Here is a 7,618-nt window from a genome sequence, read left to right as displayed (position 1 = left end):
GGTCGTCCCCTATGCTCTAGACGTAGGCTCTACAGTATGCTATGTTGTGTACCGCACCTGAAGTGTGCCTTGCCATGAGTCAGTCAAGGGGTACAAGTGTGATCCAGGAATGGATCACAGTACAGCGGTCAAGGTTATCCTTAGTAACTATTGGACTAAGGAATTTTCTCGATTATGGAGGTGGTAAAAGAGTTCGTCGTAAAGGGTTACGCTGATGCAAACTTTGACACTAATCCGGAGTAGTGAACCGGATTCTTATTGTAGAGCAGTTATTTGGAACAGCTCCAAGTAGCGCGTGGTAGCTTCATCTAGAAGATGACATAGAGATTTGTAAAGCACACACAGATCTGAAAGGTTCAGACCTGTTGACTAATAAACCTCTCTCACAAGCGAGATATGATCAAACCCCATGGGTGTTGGATTCATTATAATCACATAGTGATGTGAACTAGATTATTGACTCTAGTGCAAGTGGGAGACTGTTGGAAATATGCCCTAGAGGCAATAATAAAATGGTTATTATTATATTTCCTTGTTCATGATAGTTGTCTATTGTTCATGCTATAATTGTATTAATTGGAAACCGTAATACATGTGTGAATACATAGACCACAACATGTCCCTAGTGAACCTCTAGTTGACTAGCTCGTTGATCCATAGATGGTTATGGTTTCCTAACCATGGACATTGGATGTCATTGATAACGGGATCACATCATTAGGAGAATGATGTGATGGACAAGGCCCAATCCTAAGCATAGCACAAGATCGTGTAGTTCGTTTGCTAAAGCTTTTCTAATGTCAAGTATCATTTCCTTAGACCATGAGATTGTGCAACTCCCTGATACCGTAGGAGTGCCTTGGGTGTACCAAACATCACAACATAACTGGGTGACTATAAAGGTGCACTACGGGTATCTCCGAAAGTGTCTGTTGGGTTGGCACGAATCGAGACTAGGATTTGTCACTCCGTGAGACGGAGAGGTATCTCTGGGCCCACTCGGTAATGCATCATCATAATGAGCTCAATGTGACTAAGTAGTTAGTCATGGGATCATGCATTACAGAATGAGTAAAGTGACTTGCCGGTAACGAGATTGAACGAGGTATTGAGATACCGACGATCGAATCTCGGGCAAGTAACATACCGATTGACAAAGGGAATTGCATACGAGATTGCTTGAATCCTTGACATCATGGTTCATCCGATGAGATCATCGTGGAACATGTGGGAGCCAACATGGGTATCCAGATCCTGTTGTTGGTTATTGACCGGAGAACGTCTCGGTCATGTCTGCATGGTTTCCGAACCCGTAGGGTCTACACACTTAAGGTTCGGTGACGCTAGAGTTGTTATGGGAAATAGTATGTGGTTACCGAAGGTTGTTCGGAGTCCCGGATGAGATCGCGGACATGACGAGGAGCTCCGGAATGGTCCGTAGGTGAAGATCGGTATATTGGACGAAGGGTATTGGAGTCCATAATTGTTCCGGGGGTACCAGGTGATGACCAGCGTGTCCGAAAGGGGTTTCGGAGGCCCCGGCAAGCGTTGGGGGGCCTTATGGGCCAAGGGAAGAGGGCACATCAGCCCACTAAGGGGCTGAGCGCCCCTCCCACCTCATCTCACATAACCAGGAGACGTGGGGGCGCCACCCCTAGGGCAGCCACCCCTCCCGGCTTGGGGGGCAAGTTTCCTAGGGGGTGGGGGCGCCCAAACCAATCTAGGGTTTCCCCTGGCCGCCGCCCCTCCCCTAGGGAAACCCTAGGGCGCCTCCTCCTCCCCCCTTCCCCCTATATATAGTGAGGGAGAGAGAGGGCAGCCGCACCCTTCCCCTGGCGCAGCCCTCTCCCTCCTCCAACACCTCCTCCTCCTCCGTAGTGCTTGGCGAAGCCCTGCCAGAGAACCACGAGCTCCATCACCGCCATGCCGTCGTGTTGTAGGAGTTCTCCCTCAACTTCTCCTCTCCCCTTGCTGGATCAAGGAGGAGACGTCCCCGAGATGTACGTGTGTTGAACGCGGAGGCACCGTTGTTCGGTGCTTAGATCGGAATCAACCATGATCTGAATCTCTACGAGTACGACTCCTTCATCCACGTTCTTGTAACGCTTCCGCTTAGCGATCTTCAAAGGTATGAAGATGCTCATCCTCTCCCTCTCTTGTTGGTAGAATCTCCATAGATTGATCTTGGTGTTGCGTAGAAAATTTCGAATTTCTGCTACGTTCCCCAACACTCTGTAGCCCGAGTCGTTGTCGAAGTCCACCTTGCAGTACTACGAGTCGGACGACAGAGAGACGTCATCGTCATCGATGTGGACGAGGGGCGCCAGCGCAGGCAGGGCCAGAACCATGTCGTGGACACGTTGCATCCTGGACCACACGCGCTTCGGATCCGGCTACGGCTACGGCATGGTGGCGGACCTGTACATCCACCAACATGCGCGCTGCCTCGGATCGTCGGAGCATGTCTCCGTCATTGCGAAGCGGAGGATGTTGGCCCGAGGGGTACCTGGGCCGTCCACGAGAGCGCGCCTATTCTTGTCGTCGGTCATCACGTCGATGAGGCCCCGCGCGTGGTTCATAAGCATGTCAATGCTGGGGAACCACCAGCCTATCTTCTGGAGCTCCACGCGCGCGACCTCGTTGTTGCCTGCCAGCTCGTCGACCATCCTCTGCCGTGCAGGGTGGTTGTCCATGGCGTCGGTGGCAGCGTCGATGGCCGGCGAGGGTTTTCTTGTGGTGGAGTGGGAGGTGGGGAGCGTAGAGCCTGAGGCGTCGTGAAACGGAAGTGGTGAGTGGGGGCGGTGGGTGGTGGGTGGTGGCCTCTTAATAGGAGTGGAAGAGCGAACGGCACCGCTCTGATTAGCACGTACAGTTTATCTTGGTATAACAACAGTGCCAATGAGTATCTACCAAGATCACTAGTATTAGCGCACTGGCAAGGAGCTCAAGTTATCCTACAAAAGGTCCTAGGTTTGATACCCAAGACACACATTTTTTCTGTAAAATTATTTTTAATTAACAATAGCAGTATTCGCTCCAAAACAGATCAGTATTTAGTTAATAACAATAGTATTCACTCCAAAACTTTTTATAAAGCTTTTTTTCAGTTCAAAGCAGCAAAATTCAGTTGACACAACAAAATTCAGCAACATTCAGATATCTTCCAACATTCATTTGCCATCCAACATTTAGTTATCCCCTAGTTTTGCATTATAGTTTAGTTACAAAAAGGCAATTAATGCCAATATTTGCCATCAAAAAGTGGCAAATTAAGAAAATGTTTTGCCATCAAAAAGTGGCAATTTAAGCCACTGTTAGGCCAGTCATTGTCTTACATCACTTTAGGCCTCTTCAAAAACATGGAACTGTAATGTCCCACCAACTCAGGGATCAGGAGCCCCAAATTCGTCAGGAGGATCATTCAGGTCTGGAATTTCCACTCCCCTCTCCGCTCCAAACAGTAGCCAGTATGCCCTATGACCTGACATACCTCCTCTCCCCCCTGTTGTTCCTCCTCTTCCTCTCCAACCATGTGCATTTCCTGTCCCTCTTCCTGCAACACGAGTTGCTCCTCTCCCTCCACCAGCAGCTATATTTGACCCCCTGCCTCCACATGCAGTTGCATTTCCCCCTTTTCCTCTGCCTGAAGCTGCTGCTGCCCCTCTTCCTCTGCCTGAAGCTGATGTTGCTCCTCTTCCTCTGCGTGAAGCTGTTGTTGCTCCTCTTCCTCTGCCTGCGTCTGGATTCCTTTGTCTTTTCCTCCCCCTTCCCCTACCAGAAGCTTGAGAGCCTTCTCCTCTCTCAAGTATTGGTCTTGCCCTTGTTTGCCTACCTGCATTCATTTCTGTAGTGACTCTTGGTTGAGGTACTGCAGCACCTGCAGCAAGAACAAATGAAGACTGCTCTGGTAGTGGGCCATGAACTCTATTTGAAGCTCTTCTTAAAAGTTCTCTTTGACTCATGCTGTAGACCATACCGGTTGGTGACTGCATTGGATCCAGTATAGGAATAGCCTGACTAGGGAATATGTTCTGCACAAAAACATTGAGCAATTGAGTCATGTACAGCAAAATTCAGAGAACTACAGTAAATTCAGAGCACTACGGTAATTTCAGTAAATTCAGAGCACTACAGTAAAATGCAGTAAATTCAGTAACCTAAAGAAATGTGGGGTCATCATAATTTTCATCAACTAGCTCTACACGTTCTTCAATGAGAGCTTCCTGCCATCTGTAATGCCCCTTCCTGTTGTGATCAGCTCTACCATAAATTGAGTAGTGCATTGTAACACCTTTCTTCTTCAAAACCCTAACACCATTTTTCATCTTCTCCTCAGGAGTCTTCTTCCTGTTTTTCTTGGGTCTTCCCAACTGTTTTGTAAACACAGGTGGATACACCTTATAAACATTCTGTACCTCTCACACATTTGGGTCTCCTAAAGGGACAAGAGTGTATCCATATGCTTTCAGATATGTCCTGACAGTGTAGCACTCATGTACCAATGTCTCTGGGTCAATCCTCTCCTCCCTGCAACAAGCTATTGAATGCCCACATGGTACTCCAGACAACTGCCATCTCCTCCAATCACATGTGTACAAACCAAGATCAACTGTGTAGCTATTGTTACCTGACTGAACTCTGAACATCTGTTGGCCAGCTTCAGATACATGGCAGTTAGCAGCGAATTCAATGTTCTTGTCCAATTTCTTCTTGATCTTTGAGCATATTCTCTGCCCAGCCCACTTTTCTATAGCTTCTCTTTGCTTACTCACCATCCTATGCATTATCTTGTAAAAAATGTACTCAAGCATGCTTAGCACTGGCATTTCTCTACCCTCAAGGATATAACTGTTAAAAACTTCAGAGTTATTGTTCAGGAGTATGTCACATTTTGGAAATTCACTGAAGAATGCTTTGCACCAAGTTTTCCACTCAAGTCTTTCAGTCCAGTGGAAAGCAGCTGAGCTGTGACCATCCATTTTTTCATAGTTCTCTCTCCACTTCAACTTGTTTGGTGATCTGGCAATGGTCCACAGGTCTTGCTTCAGTACCTCTCCTTTGTGCTTCTCATTGAAATTTTGGTAAATATGCCTCACACAAAACCAGTGCTCTGCATCTGGCCAAACTTTGTGGACAACATTTATCAGACCTTTCTGCTTGTCACTCATAAGTGTGAAAGGAGCACTGTTGGTGATGTTCAGATCATCTTTCAAAGTTGTGAGAAACCACTGCCAAGAACTTGTGCATTCTACTTCCACCCAGCCCATAGCAATGGGGTAAATGCAGTCATTAGGATCAATGCCAACTGCCCTAAGCAGCAGACCTTTAAACCTAGTTTTCATATGACAACCATCTATGAAGATAATAGGCCTGCAACCCTTAAGCCATCCTCTCTTACAGGCATCATATGACCAATATAGTATTTTCAAACATTTTCTTCCCATTGGAAATTTTGTATCTCCGACCAGTCCAGTTGTCAGCAAAAAAAGTTGAGCCAGTGTTCTTCTGTCTTAATTCATGTCCATAATCCCATAGTCTACTGAATTGCTCTTCTTCATCACCATGGATCTCCTTTAGTGCTGCTATCCTAGCCCTAGCTAACTTCCATCTATTATGGGTGCAATTAAACTCCTTTGTTATTTTGCTTGAAAATGTTCCAAGTGACATCTTCTGGTCATCTCTGAATTCTTCTATGAAATAGTTGCAAAGGAATTTAGCTGTCATGTCCTTCAGCCTCCACTTCTTCTGACACATATGATCACCATAGTAGGCCTTAATGACAAATCCTCTTGTCCTGTTGTCATTACTAGCCTTAAGCAGCCATGGACAATCACTCTGACAAACTGCATGAAATCTGATCTTGTTATTTTTCAACTTTTTGATCTGTACTTTGTTCTTTATTGAATATGAAGTAATAGCTTTCCTCAGCTCAACCACATCAGCAAAGACCATCCCTACTTTGAATACAGGGTTTTTCATGTCCACCTTGGAATTGAAAGCTTTGAACTTGTACATCAGTTGCTCTTCTTCTTCTCTTGAAAGATTCAAATCTTCACCAACAAGTTCATACTCAGGTTCCACCTCTTCCTCCTCTTGCTCAACTTCATCAACATCAAAGTCAATGTTCTCTTCATAAAGATCATCATCTTCATCATCTATGTCATAATCACTATCACTGAAATCTGAATCTGAAAGCACTACATCTTCTACAACATCAGTCACCAAGTGATCTTGTTCAGCAAAATCAGTCAGCAACTCATCTGCTATTGCAACATCAAAAAGCAACTGCTCTCCTTGTGCAACATCATTCAGCAACTGCTCTCCTTGTGCAGCATCAGTCAACAAGTGCTCTCTTTGTGCAACATCAGTCAGCAAAAGCTCTTCTTCTGCAACATTAACCAACAAATTGTCTGCTTCTGTCTCCTGTGTTGCAAACTCTGAAATTTGATCTTCAGCATTGACTGAAATGATGCTGTGAGAACTAGCTGCATTGGCTGCAACAACATTTGGGTTTCACTCTGACAGGATTCTCTATTGCTCCCACTGTACATATCAAATCTTGCCTGAAATTACTGATGAAATATGCATGATCAACCATGGTTGAAAGAACCTTATGTTGAGCACTGGCTCTTATCATTTGCTGCACATCTTCATCACCTCTGATTCTGAGCATACCATCTGAAATTGTTTTGTCAGGCATGCACCAATAAATGATGTGCTCATTGACAGAATATCCCATCCAAAGCAGGTGCTCTTCAATGACTGCATATGAGAATGTGCCAGCATCAACATAGTCAAGGACCTCCACTGAAGGATTATAGTACTCCATGTTATTTATTGGTCCACAGAACATCCCACCATGCTCCAGTTCTAATGTGAAGAAAGGGGTGTCCACACTGAGTCCCATTGCTGAATCACAAACTACAACAACACAGTGCAGAATGTAAGCACAATCATCAATAAAAATAACGGAATAAATACATTTAACTGAATAAATACAGTTAACTGTAAGAGCACTGAGTTAACTGAACTTTTTTCAGTTAACTGTAACTTGCAACTAAATTCAGTTAATAGAATAAATTTAGTTAACTAAAGCTTGCAAATTAACTCAACAAAAGCAGTAACAAACTGATGATTTAGCATGGCTAATGTACAAACTAAGTACTAATGCTGCCCCCTAAGCACAAACCCTAAACTACCTACCTCAAACACTGGCCTACATTGGCCAGACAAAGTTTACATTTTTTACAGTGCAAATGCTGCCCCCTAAGCACAAACCCTAGGCCAAATTGGCACGTGTATTTGCAAAATAGTATGTACGTACTAGCCATAAACCTAAAGTCTGGCCGAAAAAGATTCTAAACAAGAACCCTAGGTTCTTGCCTAAATCCCCAACTTCACCCAAAACCCTAGGCTACAATCGACTACCCAATAACCAGTATGACGTCGCGGGAAGCACTACAACCACAAACTACCAAGCAATGGGGCTGAAACGAGCTCAAAACTGGGCGATCCAACGGGGAGGAGAACACCGGCCGAGAGGGTTGACATCGAGCGAGCACAGAGAGGAGGAACAGAACAGAGAGGACTAACCATAATCCGGAGGGTTGACAGCGAA

This window comes from Triticum aestivum, chromosome 1B (assembly GCF_018294505.1).
Source record: "Triticum aestivum cultivar Chinese Spring chromosome 1B, IWGSC CS RefSeq v2.1, whole genome shotgun sequence".
Lineage (NCBI taxonomy): Eukaryota > Viridiplantae > Streptophyta > Magnoliopsida > Poales > Poaceae > Triticum > Triticum aestivum.
Note: the sequence above shows the minus strand (reverse complement) of the source record.